This window comes from Neovison vison, chromosome 4, assembly GCF_020171115.1.
Source record: "Neovison vison isolate M4711 chromosome 4, ASM_NN_V1, whole genome shotgun sequence".
Lineage (NCBI taxonomy): Eukaryota > Metazoa > Chordata > Mammalia > Carnivora > Mustelidae > Neogale > Neogale vison.
In genome coordinates, this window is record NC_058094.1 from 36673066 (window position 1) to 36686342 (window position 13277).

The window sequence follows — 13277 nt, forward strand, 5'->3', positions numbered from 1 at the left end:
TCTTAATGTCACAAAACAAACTGAGGGTGGCGGCGGGGTGGGGGGGGTAGAGAGAGGGTGGTGGGTTTATGGACATTGGGGAGGGTATGTGCTATGGTGAGTGCTGCGAAGTGTGTAAATCTGGCAATTCACAGACTGTGCCCCGGGGGCTAATAGTACATTACATGTTTATAAAAAAATTAAAAAATTAAAATATGTATATATAAATGCATTGCAAAAAAAAAAAAGATAGACTGTATTCACCAAGGGTACTTCAGAGCTCTGTGAATCTTAAGATTAAAAAGAAATATGAACCAAGTTATACACTTTGCTTTTAATGACTCATAAATGACAAGTGGCAAATCCAAATCAATTAGTATGAAGTTTGTTTGTTTGTTTGTTTGTTTTTTACTCTAACAGATGTTTACCTGGCTTGATGAGTCTTCTGTATGTTCTGATACTACATGAATGAAAAGCTTAGCATAAAGCACTATAAATGTATTTGGGGTTAAGTTCTGAAGACATGACTCACCCCCTCCGGATAATGTGGCTCTAGGAAATGGAATCATTGAAAAAGAAATCTGGACTTCACTGATCCATCCATAGCACCGAGTAAGGAGGTGATGAAATACTAATTTCTTTCCTTACATAATCCTGAGCCTCCCAATAGGGACAGACCAAAAGTAACAGTCTGCCCATTTCTCTACTTTTCCACTGATGTAACTATATTTTATCTTTGAATATGAAATTCAGTTTAATAATCACATGCTATTTTGAATATTTTTTATTTTGGAAAGCAGTGGGACCCTGCACTCAAATTCAGATACTCTGTAAGTCTCTTAGCTTTAAAACCATGGATATTTTTTTCACTAGATTTTTCCTTATCTAGTTTCAGTTTATCATGATAATGAATGAATGTAATTATATATGGAATTAAGACTGCAATAAGGGAGAGGGACAGAGAACTCTATGTAATGTAATTAGATAAAGTGCAATATTCTAATGTTCTTTTCTCACTGGATTGTGTAACTAATTATGTAATAAATGTGAAATATATTCTAGTGAATATAAAATTTACTGATGAAAATTCTGAGATGATCTTTCTGAAATATAGAATCTATTAAAGTCCTGTAATGTTTATAAAGCAGAGCCTCCAGCCATAAATTCTAGTGCCGTTAAGTTTTGTATTTATATTTTAGGCAGTAGTAGGAGGTTTTGTGGGGGAGGGGGTATAATAAACATCCCAAATCATCCATGGTGATGGTATTAATGGATTAGGATACATTTTCAGATTAAAGTAGAAGTTTATCTACTATTTTGCCAATTTAAGAATAGTTTGTCAATTTCTTTTTTTATTTTATTTATTTATTTGATAGAGAAAGTGAGAGAGCACAAGCAGGCAAAGCAGGAGAGGGAGAAGCAGTCTCCCCACTGAGCAGGGAGCCCAATGCAGGGCTTGATCCCAGCACCCTGGGATCTGTTAGGCAGACACTTAACAACTGAGCCACCCAGGCGCCCCATCAATTTCTTTTTAATTGCAAACCCTACACTGTGTAAGAGCCTACTAGAGAGACTAGGAATGCAAAAAGAACTTGTATTTGGGGGTGAGAAGGTACATATACTAGATTGAACCATACCCAATTGCTGTTTTGTAGGTCAAAAACAGTTTTATGTTGTCAGTTTCATATGTTTCAACCTGATACCTGAGAGCTAATAATCCCAGACAACACATGGCTGGTGTCCAGTGTGTAGTGTAGACCTGTGTGTCGGAGGAAGTTGGGGATGGTCAGGAAGGCCCATGGGGAAGAGAGACCTTGAAGAAGGAGTACAGCCACAAGGAGGAGAGACACATGTGAAAGGGTAGGATAGGCTTTAACAGGACAACGAGTGGGAAATGATGAGCAAAACCACACTGTGTGCTGGCAAAGTTTTAGGTTAGGGAGTAGTTAGGAGATAAAGCTAAAAGAGAAGAGGGATCAGTACCTATGCAGACACAAATGCAGCATTCCTTTTTTTTTTTTTCTTTTTAAGATTTTATTTATTTATTTGACAGAGAGAGAGAAAGAGCTGGAGCACAAACAGCGGGGAGAGGGATGGGGAAAGGCGACTCCCCACTGAACAGGGAGCCTGATATCGGATTTGATCCCAGGACCCTGAGATCATGACCTGAGCTGAAGGCAGACACTTAACTGACTGAGCCACCCAGGTGCCCCACAAATGTAGCATTCCTATAAAATGAGCAGAGTGGTTTGTCCCTTATTTGAAGATGGCAAAAACAGAAGGATTGTAACTATAATATAATAATATTATAATATAATATAATATATATAATATAATATTATAATAGTTTTTTCCCAAGACATAGAGATCATCATCAATATCAGGAAATAAGAAACAAGTACCTTCCATAGTATGTACCATGAAGAATAAAGGAACTGGGGTGGTAGAAGACAAAACTCAAAATTTACTTTGTAAAATGACACATTCCTTAGCAGTTATGTGGGAGAAGAAAGAACCATTAGCCCCTTTGGGGATTATTGGGCCTGTCTTTATCTAGAAAGAGTTGCAGGCTTGAATTACTTCTGCATCAAAACACTTCATCAGTGGGTGAAAAGTCTAAACTCCGACCCCCAGAGTGGCCTTCCCTGCTGCAGGCTCCGAGAGGGTGCCTATCCTGAGGGTGATGACCTTACTCTTGTGTGGTGCTGCTGGGCAGAACCTTCCCAGCAGCCTAGCCCCTCAGCACGGGACAAGACATGAGCCAGTGCATGAACATTGTAAAGGTGGGCAGCTCCTGAAACCCTTCAGGTAACTTCTGAGTGGTGTGGCAAGGCTTTGGAAATTACCAGCATATGCTATCGTCTATAGATTCACTCCCTTAGACCTTTGTGACTGGTCTTCAGTCAGCCAAATTTCCTCCTGATGCATCTGTTCTCACCAACATCACTTCTCCCTGCTTCTAGATGCATGTATGTGTTTCTATGGCTGTTCATTCTCCTAAAATTACTGGCCTAAGCACCTGGTTCACAGGCCAACCCAAACGTGTGAAAAGTTCACAAAATAGAAGAAAAAAGGGCAGAGCTGATTCAATTGTGATTAGGCCCCCCAAGGGTCTGAGCCCCTGGAGGTTCTGGAGAGAATCATGTGAGGCTTTGTCTGGAGGGCCGACATGCTCCTTCCTAAAGCCAGGTCTCCATGTAGGTTCGTATGTGATGAGACTGTGGCTTGCACACATCTCCAGCGGGGCCCTTGGGAAGCAAACTTTATGCTACCTATGTAAGTGAGAAATTACCCAATGTTTACCCTCAAAGTGACTTTGAGAAGGGCTGAGTGACCCTAATTTGTGGAAAACCAAACAGGTTCCAAGCCTCAGTGGGAAAATAATGGCCAAAGTGATCGACAATACAAAACAAAAGAAAACTCAGCAACAGAGTCAACTCTCCTTCTCCAGGGGCTTTTTTAGTCCTCCCCCTGCCGTGTGTGGACCAAGGCTCACCAAGAGGACTGCAGCCAGAGGCCCATGTGGACTCTGGACTGAGGGAGATGGGGTACGAGGTACTTTTCTGCTTCGTGAGGGTGGTCTCAGTCCTGTCCTCGGGGATCCCAGAAAAATAGTCAAGAAAATGTTAGACATATTTTGTTGGCTCTTACACTCCAAAATAAAGCATGCTGAGTTAACCTAGAAAATGTATAGCAGGAGCACCTTTCCCAGTCGATTTCAGTTCAGGTCACCATCTCAGGGTCCTGGGATCAAGCCCCTCATTGGGTTCCCTGCTTATTGGAGAATTGGTTTTAGGATTCTCTCTCCCTCTGTCTCTCTCCTCTAAAATAAAAAGTCAGAAAGAAAGAGAGAGAGAGAGAAAGAAAGAGAATGAAAGAATGTATACCTAACACCAATAATCCCTTAGAAAATGGCTTTTTGGGGCGCCTGGGTGGCTCAGTGGGTTAAGCCTCTGCCTTCAGCTCGGGTCATGATCTCAGGGTCCTGGGATCAAGTCCCACATCGGGCTCCTTGCTCAGTGGGGAGCCTGTTTCTCCCTCTGCCTGAAGCTCCCTCTGCTTGTGCTCATGCTCTCTCTCTCTAATAAATTAATTTTAAAAAATTTTAAAGGATGGCTTTTCGCCTTATCATTGTATTCGACTCCCTCCACTTTATTGATGTATAATTGTACTTTGCTTATAAGTTACCTTATAATAGCTATTTGTTGTATTCTTAAGAAGTCATGTGTTGAACAGTTTTCCAGATAAGAAAAATTAGAGCTATGGGAAAAGTCCGTGGTGGGCTTGGCTCTTCGTTCCAGCCGTGTAGCCTGTTTACTTTTCTGTGGGGCAAAGTCTTCAGCTCACCAGTTGGGCTTTGGTTGTGTAACATCTTGGAAGAAGTCGGACACTCCGTTGATTTAAAGGCATTGACCTTGGTGAGTTTGCACGGCTCCTGCACTAAATGTGGTTTTCGTCCCGGAAATGTGGGAACACGGAGTTGGCTGTACTTCCTAATGGCTTTTCCATCTGTCCACAGGAGCCCTCATTGGACGGGCTCTGCGGTGCAGCGGTGGTCTGGGGTGGAGGCGCCTGGAGCGGCAGGCTGCAGCCGGGAGTGTGAGCTGGCCTCTCTGCGCGCATGCGTGCTCTTCTTCGCACTGAAAACGAGTCCCCACAGAATGTCTGGGGAGGTCCCCCTCTTTGTATCGCGTCTAGTGTGCAGAGGAAGAGGGGATGGAAATCTACTGCATCTGGGTCCTCATCAAGGGAAGTTAGAATTTGATTTTCTGCAAAATGTTGAGTAAAACAAGTGAAATGACAGTGATGAAACATACATGTGTCAAAGTCAACCACTTGGAGACAGGTTCTATTCAAAACTCAACTGTAGCTGTTTTGCCATTGCTGGAGGAGCTTTCCAGAGGCACCATTCCAGCAAGTGCACTTATTTATGTGCAAAGGGAAAGCAGTTCCACGTCCCAGGACTTGTATGGCACCGTGTTAAGGGAGAAAATAGGAAGACTGTATATCAGAGGTGGGGTTTTCTTTTCTTTCTTTTTTTTTTTTTTCATATATTGACTGAATACATATCACAGTAGTTAAATCGAAGATTTCTTACAGGTGACTGGATTTATATCAATTATGTATGTCAGTATTAGTTTCTCTTTTGCAATTAACTGTGGGTGGTTTGTGTCAAGATGTCTTTTTCCCTTGTTTTTCTTCTGTCATATCCTCTTTTCCCTTTTCATTTGTCAGAATTAAAACAAAAGTGATGTGTGGGCTAAGGGTGATAATGAAGATGGGCTGAGATCTTAGTGAAATCACTGTAGGAAAAAAAATCCTAAAACCTTCCTGCTCAAGTGTGGTAAGGACTTGTTACCTGGGACTTGTTAAAAAATCCTGCTGGATGATGACAAAAAGAAACACAAAAGACAACTAACTCCATTTCTTCTTTTAATGTGTCTCGTGAGCTTGGAAGATAGATATATAAAATACATTTTTGAGGTTTATAAAAAAAATCAATTGAAAGTCTTTTCTGATTCTGTTTGCCTTAAAACAAATGCATAGGCTAAGAGTAATTCTCACTACTTATCCATTCCTCCTGCCCCCCTTTTTTCCCTATAAAAATGTCACAAGTTTCCTTTCTTGCTGGTCAGGAGTTTAAGTTCAAAAGATGTATTAGTCCAGGTGTATTGGCAGAAAATAGTTGTCAGAGTAGAATAGCCTCGGGCTTTCTCCTGACTGGGGCATCACAGTTTCACAAAGGTGGAAATGAAAGCACCAACTCCGTATTTGGAGAGGAAGAGAGCAGAACTGAGGCAAGTTCTGATAAAGCTCATTCCCTAGAGTGTGTTTCAGGACTGAGAAGGAGAGGAGCTTGGCTTCTGTTTGAATGACTGCCAGGAGTTTATTTTGAGACGAATGTAAGAGTTAAGATCCCTCTAAGCCAAAAATGTCGGTTCAGTGTGAGCCCCCGGAGTGAGCTTAGCAGCGTTCCAGGGTTGAAGCGAACCCTTTAACAACACAGATTGTTGGAACGAGCTGCTCATTTTCTGGACCAAGCAGACATTCCAGAGCCCTCTGGGACCAGCATGAACCCTTCCCTAGCTTCTCCTCTGCCCACACTGAACAAACCCTAAACGAACATGTTCTCTAAGGGGTGGGAATATTAGAAGGATAGGAAGGAAATTTAGGGCCAGAAAGGAAAGGAGAAAAGACTAGACCTTTTGGGTTGGTTTCCTGTTGGTTTTCCTTGCATGCTTCTGAAAAAAAAATTTATAAACCTACTGACTTCTGAGTTTCTAGTGCTTGTTTTGAAGTATAGAATAAATGAACAACATGCGGACCTCATCATTTCTTATGCACTCTGAAGAGTTTTTATTGACTTTTTCAATGACATACAGTGTTGCTCTTTGGGAGATAGTCTTTTAGGTTCCCCACATAATCCCTATATGCCAAGTAAGATATGGCTTCCACATTCCTAAGAGTTCCTATCTCATTACTCAATGACTGATACCTGCTGATCACAGGCACAATTTCTCACCAGTCGCTTTTTTTTTTTTAAATTATTTATTTGAAAGACAGAGATCCCAAGTAGTTAGAAAGGCAGGCAGAGAGAGAGAGGAGGAAGCAGGCTCCCCACTGAGCAGAGAGCCCGATGTGGGGCTCGATCCCAAGACCCTGGAATCAATGACCTGAGCTGAAAGCAGAGGCTTTAACCCACTGAGCCACCCAGGCGCCCCTCACCAGTCGCTTTTAAAGGCTTTGCAAATCAATGCATTTGCTTACACCTTTGCAAAAGGTGTTCCCTTACTAATGATCAGTTCCTTAACTTTTGGAAGGGAAGCTTAATCAGGGCTAAGTGCTATATACTTTCCCATCACATACATTAATTAGTCTAATATATGTCATATATATATGTATATATACATACATATATATATATATATGGTTAGTTAGTCTAATATATTCATCTGTGTGGTTCTGGCATGTGTGGATAAGAAAACAACAAATGGGTATTGCAGAGAAGGAGTCAAGTTCTTTTCTTCTTTCCAGGGATCTAACCCTTATCTTAGTAACTCCAGAAATTCAAGATCTAAGATGTTTACTTTGCAATTAACAAAGGGAGAGAGATCCCTTTCTGAGGGTTTTGCTTGCATACTTAATTTCTAGTTATGGTTGGTTGCTAGAGGGACAGATTATCCCCTGAGGCTCCCAATTTTTTCCTCAGTGTTGCAGATATAATAATGCTTGGCACACATGCAAACTTCATTTTTTTCCTGGTGGTTTAAATGTTTAAACTCTTGGGGAACCGAAATAAATCTAATTCTTGTGTAGATAAATATATGCAATTTATTCATTCGATGGTTAAGCCTTCAGAATCCCTAGTGTTGTTAAAAACACCTGATTCTCCCTAGCCAGGAATGAGAGATTGGGACGCCCATGGAAGCAACATTTTCAGGAACATGTCTCCCTCTGACGGTCATTTGTTAGTACTACAGAAACCAACCTGGAACAGGAGTAAAGCTCAAAAACAAGTAGAAATCCCTCTTCCTTTGAGGTATGGTGTTGTTTTGTTTTGTTTTGTTGTTTTAGGGAGGGAGAGGGAAAGAGAATCTTAAGCAGGCTTCACACCCAGCAAGGAGCTCAACACAGGGCTCAATCTTAACCATGAAATCATGACCTGAGCCAAAACAAGAGTCAGACACTTAGGCAACCAGGCACCTCACTATGATGGTTTTTTTTTTTTTTAAAGATTTTATTTATTTTATTTGACAGATAGAGATCACAAGTAGGCAGGGAGGTAGGCAGAGAGAGAGGGAAGAGGAAGCAGGCTCCCCGCTAAGCAGAGAGCCCGATGCGGGGCTCGATCCCAGGACCCTGGGATCATGACCTGAGCCGAAGGCAGAGGCTTTAACCCACTGAGCCACCCAGGTGACTATGATGGGTTTTTAAAGCACTTTCCCATTCCAACATATCTCTTTTCTACAGTGTAACAATTGGTTAAACTGGGATGGTTGCTGTTCAATTATGTTTGGGAAAATCCTTTCTGCATTTCCTAAGACTGGATAGTAATATATAATCAGTCTAACCCTTTTATCCCTAACCAGAAAAAAATGACCTAAAAGAAAATCCTACCCCAAGCAAATCTTTTCTGTCATCCATTCACTCATTCACTCGCTCAGCTGTATCTGACACAGCAATTCTCAACCCTGCACATTGGCTGCATATTGGGATTTCCGGAGCAGCTTTTAAAAATGTGGATGCCGGCACCATACTTCAAAATAATTCTGACTTGGTTTTGACCAGGACGTAGTTGTTGGTATTTTTAGGCTCCTGTGGTGACTATAATGTGCTACAAGGGCTGAGAACTACTAAGCTAATATTCTTGAGCACCTACTATGTGCCATTCGTTGTGGTAGTGCTAAGGATTCAATGGTAGGGACACAAATGGGCCATGCTTACCTTCTTATTTCTTCTTTCTCTTCCTCCTCCTCCTTTTCTTTCTCCTTTTCCTCCTCCTTCTTCTGTTTTAACTAGGCTCCATGCCCAACATGGGCCTTGAACTCAGGACCTTGAGATCAAGAGTCACATGTTCTACTGACTGAGGCAGCTGGGCACCCCCACACTGACCTTCTGACACCTCCATTCTCAGGCCATATATACTATCCCCTCATCTGGAACATTGCCCTTGTTCATTGCATAAATAACTCTTCCTTATCCTTTGTGTCTCAGATGCAATATCACTTCTTCAAAGGTATTGCTGCCTTTCTACCTAAATTAGGTCCCATATTATTTGCCTTTATTTTTTTTTTATTGAGAGAGAGAAAGAGAGAGATCTTGAGAGGGGAAGGGTCAGAGGGAGAAGCAGACTCCCCGCTGAGCAGGGAGCCCGATGTGGGACTCGATCCTGAGACTCCAGGATCATGACCTGAGCCGAAGGCAGTTGCTCAACCAACTGGGCCACCCAGGCGCCCCTATTATTTGCCTTTATATAGCATCTCTTCTCTTCCTTCATAACACTTATCCCAGTTGTAATTACAGGTATTCCTCCCCAGTGGAAGTCTCACAATCAGAACTCGGGATCAAACAGACTTTGGTATTGAGGAAGAAGAGGCAGATTTACCTGAAAGGAAAGGAGTTGGAGCTTCAGGACCCTGTATGGGCTGAATAACATCCCCTCAAAGATGTCCATGTCCTAATTCCCAGAACTTATGACTATGTTACCTTGCATGGTAAAAAGGACTTTACAGATGTGATTAAGTTAAAGACCCTGAGATGGAGAGATTCTGGATTAATAAAGAATGCCCGATGTTATTCAAGTGTCCTTATAATGAGACAGGAGGATCAAAGTTAGAGAAGGCATAAGAGTAGAAGCAAAGATCAGAAGGAGAAATGATGCTAGATGGCTGTTTTAAGGATGGAGGAAGGAGCAACAGGCCACAGAATATGTGCAGCCTCAGGAAGCTGGAGAAGGGAAGGAAATGGATTTTCTCTAGAGCCTCCAGAAGAATGCAGTCTTGCCTACATTTTGATTTTAGCCCAGTGAAACTGATTTTGTACTTCTTACCTCCTAAACTGTAAGAGGATGATTTAGTGTTGTTTTAGGTCATTAAGCCTGTGGTAATTTGTTACAGGGACAATAGGGAACTAATACAGCCCACCCCTTCTTTGTACATTTCCCTTCCAAGACCCTGAAGTACGTTCACAGGCCAAATGTTTCTGTAAAGCTTGTAAAATTAATATATTTTAGCTACAATAAAGACTGCTGTCTCTTTCTACTCAGATTTCCCAAGGCCTTTTCGCCAGTTGAGCAGCACTGGAGTGAATACAGATATTTTGGTGCTCTTGCTAAGTAGAAATGCAGTTGGGAGTACTCTGGTTTGCATTTAATGAGATACATTCCATGTGGTTCATGGTCACATGCAGCATTAAGTTATTGTTGGAGCATAGAAATGACTTCTATGAATACTCCTAATGACCAATTTGCTGACGTCCCCAGGTGTGGTGACATGGAGGAATCACAGAGTATGTGTAGTGTGCATCTCACTCCTTTAATCTCATCAGAGAAAAAAAACTGTGGAGTGCCTGCATTTTTTTCAAATCAAACAAAAAGAGCAATTCACAAAGGGGAAGGAATATGTTTGAATAGAAGTAATAAATAGGTTCTCAGATTGTTAAGTAAGCCAATTAATGGAGAGAAGTGCATCCCATCAACAAACTGGGAAAGGTTTAGATTCTCTGCAGATTTGACACAATTTACTGGCATCAATGAAGAGATTATAAAGTCAACCCAAACCACAAGGGAGATATCCATGACATTTTGGTTAATAAAAGTCACCCATTCAGAGAGTATTTAATACTTAGGATTAGTCACTTTACCAGAAAATGTGAAATGCCCTGAAATCATAATTCTTATGTGAACGAAATTTGAGAGAGAGTCTCTTGAATTTGACAGTTATCTTAAACATTTACATGACTTTACCAAGAACAAACTGTTAGACTGAATAATAACGCTTGAGTGAATGGACCTGAGACATCCCAGAGGGTGGCCTGGTCAGGCGAGAGGTGCTAGAATTTGGAGAAGGGGTAATCACTGTGCAGAGGAAGTCTGTCGGAACAGAGCTGGTAAACTAAAACATATATATATATATATATATATATTTGTATACAAATATATTTATATATAAACATACATATATATTTATTTACCTAATTATATGTATACCTAATATAAATATATATTTGTGTATATTTATATTTTTATATTATATATATAATTTTATGTTTCCAGTAAATTAACTTCTACTACCCCACTACCCACTACATTTTTAGTGAGTTTTGGCTGTATACACGTTGCGTTTAGTTCAGGAATCCTAAAAAATGGGATGTAAATATCCAACCATTGTTAAAAAGAAACAAAAACAAAAACAACTTTGCATCGTATTTTAGAATTAAAGCTGTTACTATTATGAGTTTGTCCATTTGGCTTCTATATTAACTTTACCTGGAGGCCAGTGACTATTAATTGATACCTACGGCTTTTAATAAAATGGTCCTTGCTTAGAAGCCTTCATTTAGCTGAGGGGGTGGGATGTCTATTTAGAATAGGATAGTGCAAAATGCTCCTGGACTCGAGTTCGAAAAACCTCTTCCAGGCTTGTCATTCTCTTCTCCCCACGCCAGGTTCGGTCCTTTTGCTAATTCAGAGCAGGCTCATTCCGAGTTTCAAGTTCTGGGCAAGCCGAGCAGCCTCTCGGGCCTCCCGCCTCCAGGGGGCGTGCGGACCGACGTTGCGTAAGGCCGCTCTAGCCCGGAGGTGGGGCTCCGCCTGTCTCTATGGCCCGCCCCTCTCCTTTCCTCACCCTGCTGCAGCCGGCGCTCTCTCCTCAGCTCGGCCGTGTGTCAAAGGTACCTGTTTCGGGGCTCGTGGGCGGCCCCAGGACTGAACCGCTGACATCTCCTCTGCCGGCCCTGACGCACTTGAGAGGCCCGGCCGGGGCCTGACCGAGGGGCGAGGGGTGGAGAGCGAGGCCGCCGGGGGTCCCCCGCACCTACTCGGCGGCCGGAGGGAGCCCGACCGGGCGTCGCGGGTCCGCGGTGGCTTCCCCCAAGGGTGTGTCGCTCGTGAGGGCAACGAAAAGGCCAGCGAGGGTTCTTGTTTGTTTTCGCGGGTAAAGGTTGTGGTCGTCCGCAGGAGAGGGCCAGCCCGGGTTTGCGGGCCCCGGCGGGCGGGCCCGGGGCGGAGCGCGCTCACGGTTAATCGGGAGGACCGAGTGGCAGCCCTCCGCCTGCGCCTCGTTGTGGCGCCCGGAGCGAGCGTGTGCTTTCGCGGCGGGAGCGCGGCAGTTCGTGGCGGATCGCAGGGAGCCCGCAGTCTAGGTGTGAACAGTTGCGGTGAGACTGAACCGTCTCGAATGGCACCTGGCCCCGTGTTTAAAGAGCCGTTTGCCTCTTAATGTGCAGTGCGAGGAAGCGGGCGGTTTACCTGCCGGTTTTCCAGTGCAGCGCCCTGCCTGGGGGAGAAGATGCGTTTATTCTTTAAGATTGGCTACTGAACATAATTAGGTAAAAAAATTACATATATACCGCTGAATAGTGACACGTCTCACTCTTAAAATAAAATAAAATAAAATAATGGTGACACCAAGGAGCTCCTAGTTTAAACAGTTGCAATGTCCGTGGTACAGGAATCATAGGAATAACTGTTTGCAGTGCTTGCTATGTGTCAGACATGATGCCGAGTGTTTGAATACCTCTGTTTAATTCTTGTAGCCACCCTGGGAGGTACCCTTTCCATTTTCCAGATAAGGAAACCGAGCACGGAGAGTGTGCGTTCACTTGCTGAAGGTCAGACAGCTAGCAGAGGGTGGGCTGGGGTCTGAGCCTCATCCGCCTTACTGCAGTGTTCTTGCTTCTGTTACCGGTCCACACGTGTTTTAGAGAGGGGTGTGTGTGTGTGTGTGTGTGTGTGTGTGTGTTTGATTTGGTTTGTAGCCTGGGCCGATTTCTCTCAGGCGTAATTTTCCTGGCTATACTCAAGAGCTTTCTATGAACTTCTCTTTAGTTTTGAAGGAGTTTAGTGAGCAAGATGTTTGCTCATTACAGATTATAGTGGATAGTAAGTCAGGCTTGGACTTGGACCCTCACCCCCACCAATGCAGTTTGATTTGAAATAGAGTTGGGTTTCTTTGGTTGTGTGTGCGCTTCGTTACTATTCTTCATTATCTGTGTTTTGGGATCCCATTTTAGTGAGTTCACTTTGTCTTTGCAATATTAGGACAGTAGTGCTGAAGGGAAATGAACGGGTTTTCAGTGACCGTTAACATCTTACTGGATGTAGGAAAGGCACTGGAGAGAGACTGAAATAAAAAGGAATGAAGAAGAGATTTTAGGCATGTTTTTCAGAGCAAATTGAGTTACTTACTGTGAAGGATAAACAATCTCCAGGGTTCCTATGAACATCAGAAGGGAAGTCCTTGCTTCCCAAGAGGAAAGAGGTTGGATACTAGAATCTCCCAAATCTCTTAGCCTTAACAGGATATAGGAGTTTATATACTCAACATTCTTATAGCAAAGGTATTATTGAATGCCTTCCATGGCCAGGCACTGTTCTACTCACTGGGAAAGAGGAGTGGGGAAAAAAATCTTTGTGTTCATGGAGCTAACTTTCCACTGGAGGAATGTGAGAATGGGTACAATAAACAAAATAATTGAAAAATTTAAGTATATCCAGTCAGATGGTAACTGTTGCTAAGAAGAAAAATAAAGCAGCTAAGGGAGATAAGAAGAACCAGAGAAGAAACAGATGCAGTTTT

At 42.7% G+C, this 13277-nt stretch overlaps 1 protein-coding gene across 1 annotated transcript in view; it reads left to right on the forward strand.

Moving 5' to 3' along the window:
- Positions 1-11310: 11310 nt before the first annotated feature.
- Positions 11311-13277, forward strand: part of ANKRD46 (ankyrin repeat domain 46) — a 34191-nt gene continuing 32224 nt past the window's right edge. Inside the window, exon 1 of the mRNA XM_044245204.1 lies at positions 11311-11370. The gene's annotated coding sequence lies outside the window, so the exon portion shown is untranslated. The remainder of the gene's footprint in view (positions 11371-13277) is intronic.